The sequence below is a fragment of the Benincasa hispida genome, chromosome 8 (genome assembly GCF_027475165.1).
Source record: "Benincasa hispida cultivar pf3 chromosome 8, pf3_genome.v1.1, whole genome shotgun sequence".
NCBI classification, from domain to species: domain Eukaryota; kingdom Viridiplantae; phylum Streptophyta; class Magnoliopsida; order Cucurbitales; family Cucurbitaceae; genus Benincasa; species Benincasa hispida.
The window spans coordinates 11,404,801-11,425,532 of NC_143485.1; the positions used below are offsets into that span (position 1 = coordinate 11,404,801).

The window sequence follows — 20,732 nt, forward strand, 5'->3', positions numbered from 1 at the left end:
CCAAGCTGGCAAAGTCAGTAAGTCAATAATGCCATCTCACACTCCAAGGTCCTCATCAGCAAAAGAGTCCACGTATGAAGAATTACTTTAGAATCTTATTGTTATATTTTAGCGCAACATAATTTATTCCCTTCTCTCTTATTGGGCCATTTGTACTCTATTTTATGAATATTTGTATTATTTCTGATTATTCTTTTGGAACCGTAAATTAGGTAATCAAATGTATATAAGAGAAACTTTTGCACCTCTCTGAATAAAAACAAGAAATGCAGAGCAATTCTCTTAATTCTTGAAATTCTTCAAACATTAAGTTGGTATAAGAGCTCTCAATGGTCAATGCTAGTGAAAATTTTGTCGAAAATCCCAAGGTCACCGGATTTAGCAACTCACCGTTAAATCAGCTCTTGAATCAAATCACAAGCGTAAAGCTCGAAAGAGGAAATTTTATGTTATGGAAGACGACGATGCTTCCAACTCTGTGAAGCTATAAATTGGAAGAGAATATCTCAGGTAAGACCCCTTGTCCTTCAATGTTTGTTTCATTATCTATGAGTGAATTGGCCGAAGCAAGTGTCAAAGCATCAAGCTTAGTGACAGAAAAAGTTATTAATCCTCTTTATAAAGCTTGGGTCATTGTAGATTAGCTGCTTTTGGGCTAGTTATACAACTCTATGTCCTTGAAGTTGTTGTACAACTTATGGATTTTGAAAGTGCAAAAGCTTTGTAGGAAACGATTTAGGAATTATGATAATTTGGCACAGGCAAGTAGCCTAGTCCCAACCAGATAGTTGGTTTCTCAAGTGTTACTTGGCTGGACGAGGAGTACAACCCTGTGGTGGTTATGATTCAAAGTAAGCCTGATATCTCATGGCTTGATATGCAGTTTGAGCTATTGTCATTTGAGAAAAGACTTGAGCATCAAAACACAACAAAGGCTAATGGATTGTATGCACATAATGCCTCAGCCAACGTGGTCTATAACAAAGGAGTAGGAAGTTCAAAGCCTCAGAATCAAGGAAGTAATCAAGGTAACAACAGAAAACAAAAATACAGTGGTTAGAGAGGTAGCTTTGGTTATAATGGCAATTTCAATAGAAATAGAGGTCGAGAAAGAGGCCGAGGAAGTTGACCTACATGTCAGGTGTGCTCAAAATATGGTCATGTAGTTGATGTCTATTACCATAGGTATGATCGAGAATTTTTGCTTGTTCAGAATCAAGGGAAAGGCAATGGAACCCTTGCTTCAAATGGAAACAACCCATCTGCTTTTGTAGCCTCACAGAATAATCATCTGTTTATAGCTATTCCAAAAATGGTTGGTGATAAAAATTGGTATGCTAATAATGGGGCAACCAATCATGTAATAGAAAACTTCAACAACATTGCCAATCCTACTGACTATGGAGGTAAGGAATTGGTCACTGTAGGTAATGGTGATAAGTTGAATATATCTCATGTAGTAAATTCATGCTTGACTAATGATAAGTGCAAACTTAGTCTAGTAAATATGCTTTGTGTGCCTGATATTGCTAAGAACCTAGTAAGTGTTTCTAAACTTACTCACGATAATGATATATTTATGGAATTTCATGGTAATTGTTGTCTCAGTAATGACAAGGCTATGGGTAAAGCATTGTTTAGAGGAATAAATGATGCAACAATAGAGTCAGTAGACATTTCTAAAAGAGGAGGTCATTATATGAATCAGCTGGTGAACAAAAATAATGATTTAGCAGCATTTGTTATGTCTGGTGATGGAATCAAGATTAATGTTGTTAAGTCTAAAGTTGTGTAGCATAGACAGGTTGGTCATTTGTTGTCTAGAGTGTTAAAATTATACTTAATAGTTGTTATCTGTTGGTTAAATCTAATGAAGAGTCTCTGTTTTACGAATCTTGTCGATATGGAAAAGCTCATACGCTACCATTTCCTAATTCTCAATCTTGTGCGTCTGATAAATTTGAACTCATTCACACTGATATTGGGGACCAGCACTAGTTACATTGTCAAATGGTTTTTGCTACTATGTACTATTTTTAGATGATTTTAGCAAATATGTGTGGCCGTATCCACTTAAACAAAAATCTGATACTCTAGCAGCCTTCACTCATTTTGTGCAGGTGGATAAAACAAAATTTCACAAATATATTAAAAAGTTACAATCAGAAAAAGGAGGTGAATGCACTCATATTCATCAGTTGTGTATGAGAGGATAGATTCTCGGTTCTCATGTCCTTATACACCAGCCCAAAATGGTAGAGCAGAAAGGAAACACAGGCATCTTATTGAAACAGGACTCGCATTATTAGCACAAGCTTCTATGCCTCTAAAGTTCTGATGGGACGTGTTTCTCATGGCCGCAACTCTGATAAATGGCTTGCCAACATTGGTTCTTCATGGTAAATCTCCTCTTGAAGTAATGTTTCATAAAAAGCTTGAATTTACTAATCTTCACACCTTTGGCAATGCATGTTATCAATGCTTAAGACCATATCAAAGACACAAGTTTCAGTTTTTAAGGGTTATGCTAAAATCTAATGTAGATCAATGCGTTTATTTTTTTAACAAATATGTCAAATAGCGTTTTTTCATTAGTTCCCTTTTCTAGTTTAATCGATTTTAGTTACATGACGTGGAAAGAATTCATTAAAATGTTTTTCGTGGTAAATGACCTCAAAATTGTCATGACCGAGGTTTGTTCTCAAGTCTCAACCCCTGATGCACCACGAAATGTTCGTTATGAATATGAGGTGTGGATGAAGGCTAATTCTAAGGCTTGAGTTCACATTTTGGCAAGCATACCTGATGCGTTGGCCAAAAGGTTTGAGAGTATGGTCACTGCACGTGAGATCATGCAATCGATGCGAGAATTTTTTGGACGAAAGTTCTCACAATTCAAGCAAAAGGGGATTGATGACAATGAAACCAGTAGTGTTAGCTCCCAAGTAATCTCCAGTCTATATTGAATGTCAAGGGACTAACACAAAAAGAAGTTGTTGCCAAATTTCATGAGGTTCATCGACGAAGATTGTCCTTTGAGATGAAACTTGGAGTTTTTGATTGTGAAGCTGATCCTACTACTCTCTAGAAAAGAAAGAACTCCGAAGAAAATAATTATGATTTATTTGTCTTAGAGATGTGCTTAGTAGAGAATGATGATTCTGCCTGGATAGTTGATTTATGAGCTACTAACCACGTATGTTCTTCTCATCAAGGGTTTAATTCATGGAAACAATTGGAAGCTTGAGAGATGACTCTTAGGATCAGTACTGGTGAGGCCGTTTCAGCTATTACTGTAGGCAGGCTTAAGTTATTTTTAGTCAAGAAACGATATATGTTATTGGATGACGTATATGTAGTTTCTCATATCGAGAGGAACCTAATTTCTATTTATTGTCTAATTGAACAAAAGTATTCCATTTCCTTCTCCGAGAATAAAGTATTTATTTTTAAGAATGGAATGGAGTTAGGTTTTCATTCAATAGAAAATAATTTATATGTACTAAGGCCGTTAGTTATAAAAGCCGTGCTCAATATTGAAATGTTTAAAACAACAACAACTATGAAAATACCGAGAGTTTCTCCTAAAGAAAATGCCCATCTTTGGCATCTGAAGTTAGGTCAAATCAATCTTAATAGGATTGAGAGGTTGGTGAAAAGTGGACTTGTAAATGGTTTAGAAGAGAACTCTTTGCCTGTATGTGAGTCATGCCTTGAAGGCAAGATGACCAAACGATCGTTTACTGGAAAAGGTTATAGAGCCAAAGAAACCTTGGAGCTTATATATTCAGGCCTATATGGTCCAGTGAATGTAAGAGCATGAGGAGAGTATGGATATTTCATCTCTTTCATAGATGATTATTCAAGATATGGGTATTGATGCGTTATTTTATGAGGTGAAATTATAAAATGAAATGCAGTGATAGAAATATGTTGAGCAACAAGTTTTCTCAGCGGAATCCAAGTATAAATTCCACCGAGTTTCCTGGTAAGTCCAGGGTCGAACTCAGGGACTAAGGAAAACGGTATGTGGTGATAGTTTTCAAGAAGACTTTGCGGTAACCAATCAATCAAATAGTTGTTTTGGGTTGTTGTTGTGGTGTAAAATAAATGTATGCGGCGGAGTTACGAAAAGAGTAGATAATATGGAAGATGCGATGAATATATGATGAACGGGTTGAGAAGGTTTCAGCTAACACATCCTAAGATGCGTTCATGTTATGCGATCATGCAACACACATACAATATCAAATCATCTCTCGACACAAATGCTACGGCTTCAAATACTAGAACGCATGTGATATATGTGATGAGTCTATAGGACCTACACATAAGCCTCTATTCTTATCTATGCGATAACAAAATGACACACACACAAATAAGGCAACCACATAATATCATAATTTATCTCTAGGGTGCATACGAAGCAGGTTGGCAAATAGAGCTTATCTCTAAGTCCCTATCTTTTGCTTATGCAGATCTAATCTTGCTCTCTCGAGTTTAGATTCTAACCTAGCTATCTCAAGTCTTAGGTTCTTTCTTTAGACTCTCTCTCGAGTAGCTCTAAAGGGATGTTGGGCACAATATAAAAAAAGATAATCGCATGCGATGAAGATTCTAGATCATGTTTGCTTAGTTCTTCTCAACCCATTCGATAAATTTAGCTACTCATGCGTGCTTTTAAGAGAGTGAACAGATGTAGATAAAAAAGTTCCATTGTATAGATATAGAGTTGAAAGACAAAATAACAATGTAAGATGAGAATAAAGAGCCTGGTAGCAATCTCTTGCTTCTCAAGGCTTTTACACTTTCTTTTCTTCTATGTTCAAATTATAGTCTCGCTCTCGCGAGAGTCGGCCCACTCTCTACTTTTCCACGCCTCTGGGTTCTCTCTCGAGTTGCCCTAAGCGATCTTCCGGTGTCTCTTCCCTTCTCTCGCTCCGCCTTCATAATCAAAAGGAAAACTATGAACAAGACTATTCTATCTAAGGGAAAATTCTCTAACTGTCCGTATTCCTCTTCGGAAGGTTGCCTTCAGTATTTATAGAGCTTCGGGGTGAAAGGCGCTTCTCTCTTATGATTGCACTGATGGGATGGCTTTAATTCCCTATCTGATGCACTGAATATTTGTCACCGAAAAGCTGAGTGTACTTGCTATTGTTAGCGGCTTGTCAACTTAATTTAGACTTGACCGTCATCAGCTTTTTGTCCCATCGTGATTAATTATGCTTTTCACCCAAATGCGGCCACCAAGTTGCGTCGGCTCTATGCGGCAATCATTCTTGAGTAGATGTTTGTGAGCACAAATCACCACAAAGCCTTGCGGTAATGCTGTGCTCGACCGTTGCTTTCTTGTGATCGCACTTTTTGCTTTGCGTCAATGCATATTCTGCACAAAAATACAAAAGTTAACTGTTTTCATGCGATGAACGCATGTGGCCACAATGTTACAAACTTAATGCTTTTTGGAAGCAATTTTATATATTTTATCAACGCAAACCTGTATTATTTAATAACTTAGCACTGTAATAACGTGCATTTCTGCCCATTATCAGGTATCTATACCTAATGCAACATAAGTCTAAAGCTTTTGAAAAGTTCAAGGAGTACAAGACTGACGTTGAAAACTTGTTAGGTAAAAAGATAAAAACACTACGATCTGATCTTGGTGGAGAGTATATGGACTTAAGATTCCAAAACTATATGATAGAACATGGAATTACGTCCTAACTCTCTGCCCCTGGTACACCTCAATAGAATGGTATATCAAAAAGAAGAAATAGAACCTTGTTGGACATGGTTCGGTGTATGATGAGCTATGCTCATCTTCCTGACTCGTTTTAGGGATACACAGTAGAGATTGCAGTTTATATATTGAACAATGTTCCCTCAAAGAGTGATTTTGAAACACCTTTTGAGTTATGGAGAGGTCGTAAAGGCAGTTTATGTCACTTCAGGATTTGGGGATGTCCAGTCCACGTGCTAATGACAAATCCCAAAAAGTTAGAATCTCGTTCAAAAGTATGTCTATTTATAGGCTACCCCAAAAAACGAGAGGTGGATACTTCTATGATCCAAGTGAGAATAAAGTGTTTGTATCGACAAACGCTACCTTCTTGGAAGAAGACCATGATGCTTGAAAATTGTGATGTGTTATGCGGTGAACATGCAAGTTTCCCTAATAAGACCTAAGTATAAGCCTTTTAGGTTTCCTGGTAAGTCCAGGGTCGAACATAGGGACTATTATGTAAATATGCGACAATCACTTTGATTCTCTTGCGGTAGTAAAAACAAATGAAGTGGATGGTGTTTTGATTAAGGTTTTTCCTATGCGACGGAGTTTGAACGAAGAGTGATGAGCGCGTAGAGTTACAATGAGTATGCGATGATGGGGTTGAGAAGGGGTTTAGCTAACATTTCCTAAGATTGTGCACAAGCTATGTAGTCATGCTACACATAAATTTAGTACTACATTTCTCAATGCAGAATGCCATTATTCCTATTTCTAGGACGCATGCGATATGTATACGAAAGAGTCGATAGGACTTATTTCTAAGCCTCTACTCTTATCTATGCGATGATGAATGATGCACACATAAAACAAGGTGACCACATACAATCATTCCTATTTCTAGGGTGCATGCGATGTGTAGATAGCAATAAAGCTTATGTCTAAGTCTCTATTTCTTGCTTATGCGATTCTAATCCGACTCTCTCAAGCCTATATTCTAATTTGACTCTTTCAAGCCTAGATTCTATCTTTCGACTACTGATGAGTGGAAATTGGAAGTCAATCTTACTCGACAACCAACTTCCCATGGACGCAGTATGTGATGCATGTTCCTAAGATATGCGTTGATAGTCATGCGTCGATGGTCATGCGTTGGAATGAAAATTGCGTTAACGAATGTATGTGATGATCATGCGTCCTGTCACAAGTTTTCTTACGTTCATGCCAAGTATAACATGAAGCAAGTTTCTCGGGTAATCCGAGGTCGAACACAGGGACTTGTAACTATATGTTTGTAGTGATGTGCATGTGGCGGTTGAATAAAAGAATGGAGGGGATATTGCTACGTTAATCCTACTCCTACTCCTATCTAACAGACAACACAATGAGAATATGCACGAAAGGTAGAGATGCGACCAACCTTGACATGAAATAAATGTATGGGAAATAGATAAAATGCAGAGATGTTTTCATTGCAACACTTAAAAGTGACTGCGAGGGCAACCCTAGTCAATGCAAGCCAATGCGCTCATGCTACACTCGTGCACGACAAGTCATTTTCCAATGGAAATGCGGTGCTCCTAAGTCTAGGACGCATGTGTTGAATGCAAAAGTGTATATAGAGCTTATACCTAAGTCTCTACTCTTTTCCTATGCGATGATGCAAAATGCACACAACGCTGTGGTGACTGCACTCAATCGTATCCTATCTCTAGGATGCATGCGATGCGTTAATAAAAAATAGTGCTCATTCCTAAGTGCCTATCTCTTGTATTATGTGTTCTAATCTGACTCTCCCGAGCCTAGATTCTGACTTGACCTTCCCAAGCTTAGATCCTGTCCTTAGACTACCCTCCCGAGTATCCCTAATGGACGAATGAAGCATAGATACTACAAGAAAATCACATGAACTTGGTTGATGCAAGGTTGCTACTATCCCTAGTAAACAACGCAAACCAAGCTTAATGCGTCCAACCATCTACCTTCCCGGGCAGCTGATTGTTGCTGACTTTACTTATAGACAAGCAATGCGTTAGCCTATAGACAGGCGTTGCAGTAGCTTCACACTAAGCAAATAAGGTTACTCACACACTCGCATAACGCACACCTCTTGGTGGGTTGCTACATGCTTCATAACCCTAATCCACATGACCAAGTATGCAATACCTAAGCAATCCCATTAAGTGTTGCAATGAAAGTAAAGATGCTAAGCAAGAAGATGAAGATGGAGTCGAAGGAACAAAGAAATGCATTGAAAATAATTGTATTAATCCCTTAATTCCAAATGTCATACAATACATTAAGGTTGCTGATGGTGCCATGGATGGGCGGAGGAGCTGACTCTCTCGAGATCTAACTTTGGTTGAAGGCTCCGGTCGTCACTTAGAATGGATGAAGGAGGTGAAGAACTTTCAGACGTCTTCTCACACATTTTGTCTGGATCGCGGGGAAAATCCCAGGTTGAGGGATAATCTCCCGGATGATTGAATTTCAGCTCTTTGGCCTCTATTTATAGAGTTTGGGTCACCGACAACATTAATTGGACAGCTCTGAGTCTGACATTCGGTGTGTTCGTCCTTTCTGAACCTCTGCCACTAACAACGTGGTAGGTGAAATGACAACATCATCTTTGGATTTTCTCAAGGTAGATGCGTTGATGCGTTCATTCCACCTACCTTGCGTTGATCCCAGAGTTGCATTGTCGTGCAGCCGCAATCAGTCAATGACCGCATTCGCTTAATACCGCAACTCTACACGATGACCGCATTGACTTGATGAGCACAACTCTCATGCAGTGGACGCATACGGCTGATTACCGCAACATCCATGCATTGATCGATGCGTTTGCCCTTGCGATGGAGTGTTTCTTTGCATGCGGTTGTCTATGCGGTGGTCCAGTTTCCGCGTTTGCACTCATTTCCTGCATTAGCTACAAAGATAGAACATTGAACGCATAATTAACGCAAAATAACGGGTTAGCTGAGATTCGACATGTTAATCGACGCAAGCTCATATTCTATTGAATTCCTATCATGATCGACGCATATTCTGCCTAATAACCTTCATAATTCTAAGTAAAAGGCCTAAGATGACACCCCCAAACTTAAAATCATGCTTGTCCTCAAGCATGCCTTATACTCTAGAAATTCTAACTCACCTTCATGCTTTTCTTTGCGATGACCAGCTTCTCAGAATATAATTTACACACACCCGTGACCATCATCGCAATACTCTCCTCCATTTAGGCCGCTTCTTCAAAAAGATCTTGCCTAAGTTAAATCCTGCAAGCCTTTGCTAAAAAACTTTTATTCATTCACCGCTTTGTGTTTAGCTTTTGAGAATGCGTTCATACAAAATACTTCAAAACTTTGCGATGGTTTATTCAAATGCGGCGTTGAACCTAGTTACGCCCTTCGTTTTGGCTTACCCCCACGTGTGTCATGCGGGCATCCAACTTCGGTTGCGCTCCATATTCAATTTCAACTCTTGTCTCTTTTGAAGCTTACGACAGATAGAGAAGTTGTGGTTATGCGTTGATCCTAGCGACTTGCCTTCGTTTTGGCTTGCCTTCACATGTGTCATGCGGACATCCAGCTACGAGCAAGTGCCTTTCATAACTTAACTCTTATCAACAAGGGTTTCCCCATTGCGTTGATAGTGGAGTTATTATTCTCAAAATCTCACTTCAACTTTTTTTTTTAAACAAATGATTGCAATATAATGAACGCAATTCTCCGAGACCGCTGCCACCCTCAAACTTAGAGGTTGGCAGCGCTCTCACCGCAAAGATAAAGACAAAATTACAAAAATGCGTTAATAAATGTTTGAACAAAGGTCTGCACAAGATAAAACGCAAGACTTTCAAAATTTGAAGAAGCTATTAGAAGTAAAGAATGCCTTGCATTGATTGGTTAGAAAATGCGGTGAACTATACGTACCATCATAGAAACATCGCAAAACAACACAATCAGGAAAAAGAGAATTTCAAAAGGATAAGGCATACAAGATAACAGGAAAAGACCTTAGGCGGAACAACGCATGCGCTCATGCATTGGAATCCACGTGATTGAAGGCATGCGTTGAAGGGGTGAAAGGTATTCTTCCATTAAACTACGAACCGAGGAGACTTATTGTTGCACCTACAAGAGAAAACATACCACAACTAAGTAAGTAACCATATATCCAAAATAATAAAATAAAGAACCTATACTAAGAAAGCAAGTTAAAGATAGAGTAGAAGATGTCCCTGGAAAAATAAGAGTGTTGTCACTGCAAGGAGTCTTCCATGCAGGAGATGGTTCTCAACTGCTTGGGTCAAGTTGCCCTGACCATTAGAACTTCCGGCAATTGTTGGATGCATGTTGGCCACCATAAGCTTAGAACTGCCTTAAGTTCTTTTGCGACTGATTGCCCTTCTACCTTGGGGTTAACATTGGCTTTTAGCGCATCGCCTACATTTCAATATTGTTTGTAACCTGGTCGCACAAGCTGTAATAATCCCAAGATAAAAAGTTTGCTCGTAGAGACACAAAACTTAACAAACATTTAGCTGTCAAGTCCCCGGCAACAGCGCCAAAAACTTGATGAGTGGAAATTGGAAGTCAATCTTACTCGACAACCAACTTCCCTTAGACGCGGTATGCGATGCATGTTCCTAAGATATGAGTTGATAGTCATGCGTCGATGGTTATGCGTTGGAATGAAAATTGCGTTAACGAATGTATGCGATGATCATGCATCCTGCCACAAGTTTTCTTGCGTTCATTCCAAGTATAACATGAACACAAGTTTCTCATGTAATCCGAGGTCGAATATAGGGACTTGTAACTATATGTTTGCGGTGATGTGCATGGAGTAGTTGAATAAAAGAATGGAGGGGATATTGCTACGTTAATCCTACTCCTACTCCTATTTAACAGACAACGTAATGAGAATATGCATCAAAGGTAGAGATACGACAAACCTTGACATGAAATAAATGTATGGGAAATAGATAAAATGTGGAGATGTTTTCATTGCAACCCTTAAGAGTGACTGCGAGGGCAACCCTAGTCAACGTAAGCTAATGCACTCATGCTACACTCATGACTGATTGAGCCTAGATTCTGACCTGACCTTCCCAAGCCTAGATCCTGTCCTTAGACTACCCTCTCGAGTATCCCTAATGGACGAATGAAGCATACATTCTACAAGACAATCACATGAACTTGGTTGACACAAGGTTGCTACTATCCCTAGTGAACAACGCAAACCTTGCTTAATGCATCCAACCACTTACCTTCCCGGGCAGTTGATTGTTGCTGACTTTACTTATAGACAAGCAATGCGTTAGCCTATAGACAGGTGTTGCAGCAGCTTCACACTAAGCAAATAAGGTTACTCACACACTCGCGTAAGGCACACCTCTCGGTGGGTTGCTACATGCTTCATAACCTTAATCCACATGACCAAGTATGCAATACCCAAGCAATCCCACTAAGTGTTGCAATGAAAGTAAAGATGCTAAGTAAGAAGATGGAGATGGAGTCAAAGGAATAGAGAAATGCATTGAAAACAATTGTATTAATCCCTTAATTCCAAATGTCATACAATACATTATAGAAAGAGAAAGGAAAAGAAATGACCGGCTAGAAGCAAAGCTTTGCTTCCAACGGATGTGTGTCAAGGCTGCCAGTGGTGCCATGGATGGGCGGAGGACTGATTCTCTCGAGATCTAACTCCGGTCGAAGGCTCCGGTCATCACTCGGAATGGATGAAGGAGGTGAAGAACTTTCAGGCGTGTTCTCACGCATTTTGTCTGGATCGCGGGAAAAATCCTCGGTTGGGGGATAATCTCTTAGATGATTGAATTTCAGCTCTTTGGCCTTTATTTATAGAGCTTGGGTCATCGACAGCATTAATTGGACTGCTCTGAGTCTGACATTCGTCGTGTTCGTCCTTTCTAAACCTCTGCCACTCACGGCGTGGTAGGTGAAATGTCAACATCATTTTTGGATTTTCTCGAGGTAGATGCATTGATGCGTTCATTCCACCTACCTTGTGTTGATCCCATTAGTTGCATTGTCGCACAGCTGCAATCAGTCAATGACCGCATTCGCTTAATACCGCAACTCTACACAATGATCGCATTCGCTTGACGAGCACAACTTCCATGCGGTGGACACATACGGCTGATTACCGCAACATCCATGCACTGATCGATGCATTTTCCCTTGCAATGGAGTGTTTCTCCACATGCAGTCGTCTATGCGGTGGTCCGGTTTCTGCGTTTGCATTCATTTCCTGCATTAGCTACAAAGATAGAACATTGAACGCATAATTAACGCAAAATAACGGGTTAGCTGAGATTCGACATGCTGATCGACACAAGCTCATATTCTTGTGAATTCCTATCATGATCGATGCATATGGTGCCTAACAACCTTCATAATTCTAAGTAAAAGGGCTAAGATGACATGCATTTCTGCATGTCATCAACTACTCTCTCAAGTATGTCGAAATGATGAATGATGCATACATAAGACAAGATGATCGCATAAAATGTAAATCTTAAGTCATGTTAGCTATATACTTCTCAACCCATTCAGAAATTTAGCTACTCATGCGTGGTATGGAGAGATTGAACATAGATTGAAATGAGATTTCCATTTTCTGTAAATAAAGTATTGAATACAAAATATCAAATGAATTTGAGAGATTAGAAGCCCGGTAAGCAATGTCATTCTTCCCGTGGGCTTTTACACTGCTTTTGTTCATTCCAACTCTGTTCAAGATGTGTATTCTTGCTCTCGCAAGTGTTGGCCCTCTCTCCATTGTAACGCTTTCCGAAAGTCTCTCGATCTGTTCGGGAATGATCTCTCGGCTTTCTCGTCTCTTTGCTCTTCTCCATTCTCTAAGTATACGTATGAGTATGCGCATGAATAGACTAACTGATTCTCTACTCCTAAGCTCGTTAACCTTTTTTACATTGGTGACCTTCGATATTTATTGAGCTCAAGGTGAAGCAGCTTTTTTTGCTAATGATTGCAATGATGGGTGGCATTAATTCCCCTGTTCTAATGCGCTAATTATTGGTCACCGAAAGTTGAGTGTACTTGCTATAGTGTGGCTTTTAACGACTTGTTAGCTAAATTTAGATTCGACCATTATTAGCTTTCCGTCCCATCATGATTTATTATGCTATCACCTTGATGCGCAGTTTTTATGCGGCCACATTTTTAAGAAACTTCTCACGATCGCATATGATCGCATGACTTGAGATCGCAATCTTCAAGTGTGTTGTCGCCTTGTTCCTTTGGATCGCAATTTCCCTTCGCCATCGCATTTTTCCTGCACAAAATAAGTAAATTAACTGTTTTTAATTGATGCACGCTTGCGATTGCAATTCCTTTCAGTTTAGCGCTTTTTGACATGATATTGCTTATTTTACCATCGCATTCTCTCATTATTTTACTTATTTGAGCTGTAATAATTTGTATTTCTACCAGTTATCACACCCCCAAATTTAAAACAATGCTTGTTCTCAAGCATAAACTAAAGTTTTTCTTTAAAAAGTCAACCGCCTTTATCCTACCTAGACTTCTCAAGGTGCCTTATTCAAATTTCATAAACCACTGCCTTCTTAATTTCTAATCTTGATCTCTTCTTAAAATATTTCTAATTTACTCGTTTCCAGGACATCGCATGATTTATTTAAAACTTTCTCCAATCAGGGTGTTCCAAGTGATTTTTACCCTTGTGTGATTCAGATATTCTTTTTGTGATCTTGAACTGATCCAAGTGCCCCGCCTTCATTTTGGCTTGCCCCCACGGGTGTCATGCGAACATCCAACTACGAGCAAGACACTCTTTCTCAGTCAAAACTCATGCTCATTTCTTTATTTGGCAGTGGAGTTGCGATCACTTGGTTTATGCGTTGATCACGATTCCTACCTTCGTTTTGGCTTGCCCCCATGGGTGTCATGCGAACATCCAACTAGGCAGGATCCGATCTCAACGTTATAATTTTTTTTTTAGATTGAAATTCTAAAAGTAGCAAGGTTGAAAATAAAAATACTATCACCCCCAAATTTACACACAACAATGTCTTCATTGCTGGTAGACGAAATAACTCATGCGATGAACTTAGGAAATTTTGTAAAAATCGTTTTGATGGAAAACTGGTAGCCTGCTAAATTTTAGAATGTTTCATGAATTGACTATCCAAAAATTAATTAGACTCTATTACATGCGGTAGGAAATAAAGGCATGAATTTCATCATTGAAGTCATAATTGATATGAGGAAAAATGCAGCGACTAAATAAAGTAATCATAATTTCATGACTGAGTCAAACTAAAGAGGATGCATTAATAGAATTTAGCAATATTAACTTGGAATGCGAGAAGTGAAAAATTGAAATAAAATGAGTCAAGGAAAGACACAAACCCCAAATCTACTCTGTTGCCCGCATCATCTTTGATTGCATCTTTTCTTGCGGTGGGTTGATCCTTTGATTGCGATGGGCTGATTGAACCGGTCGCATGTTTTTAGGTTATCGCATAGCTCCATCACAATCGTTCTGTAAGCCCTCTCTTCTTCTACTTTTTCTTGGGATATTAGGAAGCACATAGTTAAGATTGAACTCGGGGACTTGAGATAAAGTTTGATGTGGATCTCCTGTTAAGATTTATAATTAAAAATAAAAAAATTTGGATTGACGTTTGTTTCATTCAGGAAGAGGAAGTAAGAACTCGGGGAATAATTTGAGGGTAATGAACTAGTTGAGCATGTAAAGGACATTCGATGATAAATTTGGCATGCTCGGGATAGGTCAAAATCAGTTGTAAAAGTCAAAAGTCAAATTTGTCGAACTCAAAGTTAAAAAAAAAAAAAAATCAACATCTTGAAATGTGGTGAAATTTTGGTAATTTATGAGTTTTGAAAGTAAATTTGGCTTGTTTAAGACTTATTGGGAAAAGCTAGCTGAAAATCAAAGGAAATTTAAGGGAAAAGTCGAGCTAAGACTGAATTTCGGATAGTCTGAGTAGGGTTCAGTGTTTTGAAGTTTTCGAGCTATAGAAATCGAATTTGAAGCTGAAATTTTGAGGTTAGTAATTAAGAGGTTTATTAACATTTTTTTTAAAGGACGTTACAGCTAATTTTGACTTAAAATTGGTGAATTAATAGGAAAACCGAGAGGAAGAGGAAAAAAAAAGAGAATTTGAGATATTTTGGAAGAATTAAGGTGCTTTCTATTGAAATTTCTTATTGAATGGCTTTGAGGTTAAGTATTAATCATCTGGGCACGTGTTAAACTGGAAATTGAAGCTAGAAAAAGAAGAGAAAAAGGGAATTTCGAATTGTTTTGAGTTTGGCCGACCGAAGAAGAGGAAAAAGTTGTTTTCGAATTAGGGCCGTGCTTGTGAAGGAAAATTGGGCAAAATGAAAGAAAATTAAAGAATAAGGAAAGCAGAAGCTCGTAGGAGGCTTGATTTGAAGAAATTTGGCCGGAGAAGAAGGAAAACGAAGAAAAATAGTGGTGCTAGAGTTATCGCGAAAATAGAGGATGCTCGGATTTTTAGCAAATTCGTGGAGTTAGAGACTAATTCGAAGCTCAAAATTTGTAAGTTAAATATAAGGTCCTTATAGAGTTCTATGGTCTTTTATTTTATAGTTATTGGCTGGAATTTCTGATTTTAAGTTCTGAAAATTCTGCTTTTCCTTGCCAGAAAAACAGGGGTACCGTGGAGAGTTTGGTCGATTCCGGGAGTTCTAGGGCAATTCGGACGTCCAAACTTTGAGGTAAGTTAATTAAGAGGATGGGTAAAAGGTTTTTATAGGCCAATTAAGATTTAAATTTTCGGAAAATGATGAATTTAAATCTGAAACGCTCACCGGAAAAACAGAGGTCAAATCTGGAAATTTCTGAGCTGGAGGTTGAAGAAAGAGTTGACTTTCCTGTTTGACTTCTGTCTGTCATCTATTGACTGTCATTAAAAGCTGAAAAATCAATTTTAGGTTAATTAAGGTTTCTCAAGCATAATTAGGCATCCAATTGGTATTGTTATGATGCCTTAAACCTTGAATTTGAAGAATTGGGATCTTGAGTCAACTATGAAGTTGATTAAGGGGTTAATTTGAAGTAAACCCTAATTAGGGTTAATGAGAAAAATTGAGGGAAATTGGAATAAAATCAGTTCTTATTGAAGATTAATTTTAAGGTCTAGAGTTAATTTAGAGCAATTGAATGACCAAATTACAAAGCAAACTCTACCTTAGATCAAATTAGGGATTTGGCAAAAGTTTAAGTGAAATTGGTTGTTCTTGAAGATTAATTTTCAAATAATTGGATTATGGTCATGTGAATGATAACTAGAGGATTACCAATATAATTTCAAGATAAACGGGAGATGGAGAAACCAAAATTTTGAGGAGGAGCCGATTAACAGTTAATGGTTTACTTTCGAATGTTTTGATATAGAAACTAATTATATATTATAGTATGTTATGATTTATGAAATGTGAAGGCATGATCTGTTTTACTTGATTGATATTTCAAAAATGTTTAAATCGTGATTTCTAAACTCTCGATGGTTTTATACGATCTTGATTTATCAAAATGTAGTTTGGAACCAGAGTTTACACAATTGTGACTTGTATTGTTTTATATGAAAACCTCTTGATGTTGAATTTAAAAATGCTGATTGTTTGTGAAAGTGGTTTCAAACTACTAATTCTTATACCCGAGATATGGTTATTTTCCCTGCTACTTGAATGTGTTTCAGTAGCATCGCTCAGGCGATCAGGGGGCTACCAGGGTCAGATGTGGCCAGAGTATACCAGAAAGTCCAGAGGAACCTACGCCTGTAGCACCACCCAGGCTATCAGGGAGCTACCACTGGGGTCAGATGTGGCCCGAGTATACTAGGGAGTCTAGAGTAACCTGGGCCTGTGGTGTGTATTTATGCTTAGCCTTGAGGCAGCTCTGTGTGCACGTATGACCTTGTGATTTGGTTTACACCGTGGGGGACATTCTTTGTCCAGAGTAACCCGCCGTTGTAAACGAGTATTTGGGTACAGAGTTGGTGTGATTTTCTGATAACAACTGAATGCTTTATAATGTGTTTATGAGAGTTGATCATGCCACTTTTTTTACCAGCACGTGTTTGAGATGCTGTTGAGTCTTTTATACTTTGTTCAATGATTTACTAAATGATTTGATAAACTTTATTGATGATTTAGAAAGTGATAGCTTATGTTTATATTAAACTACCACTCACTGGGATTTAGCTCATGCTTTCCATGTTTTATGTTTTTCCCCACCCCCAGGTAGCAACAAGTTCCTGGTACTTGCTGAGCCGTCAAACGGCACTAGTGTTGTTAAACATCTATTGTATTGTTTGTGTATGTATTTGAGAGTATTTCAGAACAGCTAGAATTTGTGAGTTATATGTCATGAGAGGTTTTGTTCAAAATAATTCTTACTATTGGTCTGTAAATCCATTTAAATAGTATTTTGATTTAAACTGAATCAAATTCCTAAACTCTGTCAAGGAACATAGATATTTTTTTAAAATGGGTTTGGAAGTTTGGGTTTGATCAAGTACAGGATATGTTAAGAGTTGGGATGTTAGATGTCATAGAGAGAAGTGATGTTTAACGTCTTCACGCTTCGTTCTAGGTTAGAAGGGAAATCTAGAATGGGGTGTGACACGTTCACTGCGATCATTGCTAAATATCAAGAGGGTAAAAAGTATGAACGAAAGAGTTGGTAATACAAGAGAGAAGTGACACGTTCACTGCGTCCCTGATGAGTTTGTGTCGTATATCAACGCAGGGACTACTCGTTTCTTCTTCATTCTGGATTCCTCAAGTCCACGGTTGTTTTCTCGTGATGAAAGTCTCCTCCATGATACATCTTGACTATTTGTCCATTGACCTTAATGAAGGATCTCATACCGAGAGTTCCATGAGCATGTTCAGATCGCTCCGATTTCACAGTGGCCGAAATACAAAAGATATACATTCAACACATACAGTTATGCATATTATTCGAATTATCAGCATGCTCAGAACAAAATAAATAACAGGGAAAAGGTTCATACTAGTTGAAGACTCTCTTCGAACTTTTGAACCCAATGCAGCGGAAACACTCTAACAGATCTACCAACACCCGACTGGTATGTCGACTACACCAACAGGATCAGTACGAACACGAAATCGTGAGGTATCCTCGGAGACAACACCACCACTAGTGAAACCCAGGTATACTCAGAGTAAAAATCCAAAGAGTGGGCTTTGGTGAGTTTGGTAGAGGACGGAGGACAACGCATCGTGTAGACGATAAGCAAGTGGGAGATAATACTGTGCTATCATATAGCGGAAGTGTTTATCGTATAGAAGAGCTACACGATCATGTATCAAAAGCTGAACGATTGTTTAGGAAAAACGTATACAATCGTTTAGAGAAATCGTGAGGTAGACGATCGTTTAGACGGAAGAGCTTTTATCGTATAGGCTCTCGCGATTGTTTCATGAATTCTTTCCTTTAGAAACTTGTGGACGCCTCCTAGGGGCGACAGACGGTGGGTTAGCAGGTGCCTTCCCTTTTCCATTACCACCATTCTTCTTCTTCCCCTTTGCAGAGTTAGAAGAGGAAGGTGCAGACTTTATTCCTGAGGTCGAACCTCTATGGAACGTCCTTGAATATGAAGCAACATTTGCCTCACCCTTCTGTCTCTCCTTATTTTCAGTAAAGATTGGTATATCTGCAACTCGTTGAGGAGAGTTGTAAGGTTATACTTCACTTTGTTAAGAATCACATTGCTAACAAAGTGCAGGAAGCTCTCCGGCAAAGAATGTAGGATTATGCTAACTTGGCTGCCCTCATTGATGGTAGACCCATTCAACTCTACCACACTGAAGTGGACCATCATGTTTAGCACATGTTCACGAACAGAGGTGCCTTCTTGCATTTTGGAGTTGAATATGTATTTAAGAGCCTCATGCATAAGCTGTTCAGACGGTTGTCCAAACATCCCCCGCAAGGACTCCATGATCTCACATGCTGAGACCATAGGCTCATATTTCTTGGTCAGGACTTCAAAGACTTGCCAAGATGTAGGCTCGAGCCTTCTCATTCTCCCTTGTCCATCGCTCGTATGCCTCCTAAATATTTCGAGCGGCATTTGGAGCTGGAATAGGAGGACAAGCCTCCGTGAGAGTGAACATTAGATCCTCAATGATTAGGATCATCGGGATCATGTGTTTCCATGTTGAAAAATTATCGCCAGTTAGTTTTTTGGCGCTTAACAACGATAAGGTGGCTGTTGCCATTTGAAAAAGTTGCTAAAAATATGAACAAAACTTTATTAGATTTTGCTAAACCACTTTTAAACCAATCAGTTTTGCAAAACAGTTTCAAGTACCCTAAGTTATAGATTTCTATTTTGCAATGATGCCCCAGTGAGTCAGGACAAACGCCACCGGTGGCGTGATCATTTGTCCCTTCGTTGGGATGAGACATTCTCAACCATTAGGTAGAACCAACTCTTGGAACTGAACCTAACAGCCACCATTTTTCGATCTAGAATCGTTAACCTTTAACTATTCCATGTAAGTGTAACCCATCGCTTTGGGTGCCAGAGTCCCGCCCTAATGCGCTTACAGTAGGGAAAAGACAGATTTGAAAAAGAGACTAAGTTACCTTATCCTCTTACAGGAGATCAAATAAAGAAACGCGCAAAACTGCCATTCTTTAGGAGGGACACTCCCAGGGTGCCTCGAGGCGATGCGTAGTAACTTTATTCAACCTAACGAGGGAGATCGAGGGATATGCTGTCGTACTTCCCGCTCCCACTTACTATGAACATTCTCTCCATCCACCTTGATATTGACCTACCCAAATACCATCTGTTGGGGGGACACGCCAAAGGTGCCGCGAGGCCAAGGATAGATCTCATGGTGTGGACTTAAGAAGAAAAGTGAAAGATTTAAGTGAAACATCTTATGCCCCAAGTACCTTCAATTGAATGTTCTACATAGGGATTCATTAACCTAGACAATCCGACTACTGATTTTAGTCAAGTCGTCTTTTTAAACTCTGCTCATAAACAACGTTTGTCTTGAAATATAAACAAGTTCAAATAGTCACATTTAAACACTTTAATGGTCCGTCCTTAACTTGCATGCATGCATCAAATCTATCTAATTCACCTTTCCAGGTAAGTTCCCAGGTAAAGGAGTTACATTTTCATCAACTTAAATACCCCAGCCTAGACAGAACCCGCCTTAGATAAAAGGTCCCTTATAGATAGATTTGCTACACTTTAACCTTTTATTAGCCAATTTAATCCTATTAAACTGATTAAAAGATTAAAGCCTTAGGGTTGCTAATCATATTAGAACCGCAATCTTAGGTCTATGTGATCCAAGTTTTAAACATTTTAAAACCTTGAATTAAACCTAAGTGAGCATGCATGTCTTTCTTATTTCTTTTAGTTCTAATTTCTCTTTAACTCTTAAAAAGAAACAACTAAAACTATTGCGCACAACGAGGCATTTATAACATTTATAAAATAACCTATGTGTTATGCTTCATGCAATGTTCGGTCATTACTATATATAACTTTTATATAATTCGTAACAACCAAGCAAACAAGCTACCATTCACCCTTATACTATAACAATTATAGTATAAAGATGATGCATGTCAATGCTTTTTATGCATGCATAAATATAACTCTTATATTATATGATGCATGAGCATGCTCTTACATAATTAAAATCATGTTTCTCTAAATTATAACAATTACAATAAAGAGATGATGCATGATCATTGCATAACCTAAGGTGGGATTTACTATATGTACATACCATATGATATATAAAACAACATCGCATGTAATAAACAAAAGATTAATGGACCGAGATGAGCCTTTACACCATGAAAATCGGAATGAAAAACCCTATCTATTATAGTTTTCATCGAGCAAACTGGTTCACAAGCGAACCGGGTCTTG

At 38.6% G+C, this 20,732-nt stretch overlaps 1 long non-coding RNA gene across 4 annotated transcripts; it reads left to right on the plus strand.

The window, feature by feature from the left end:
• The first annotated feature begins 261 nt into the window (after positions 1 to 261).
• On the plus strand, positions 262 to 17,244 carry LOC120083759 (uncharacterized). 4 transcript variants are annotated; one of them, XR_016531399.1, is made up of 4 exons: positions 262 to 510; positions 2,101 to 2,399; positions 15,441 to 15,513; positions 17,041 to 17,244. It is a non-coding gene; the product is annotated as an uncharacterized LOC120083759 (long non-coding RNA). The 4 variants fall into 4 exon arrangements; XR_016531400.1 differs by lacking the exon at positions 17,041 to 17,244 and adding an exon at positions 16,497 to 16,948; XR_016531398.1 differs by lacking the exon at positions 15,441 to 15,513.
• The last annotated feature ends 3,488 nt before the right edge of the window (positions 17,245 to 20,732 follow it).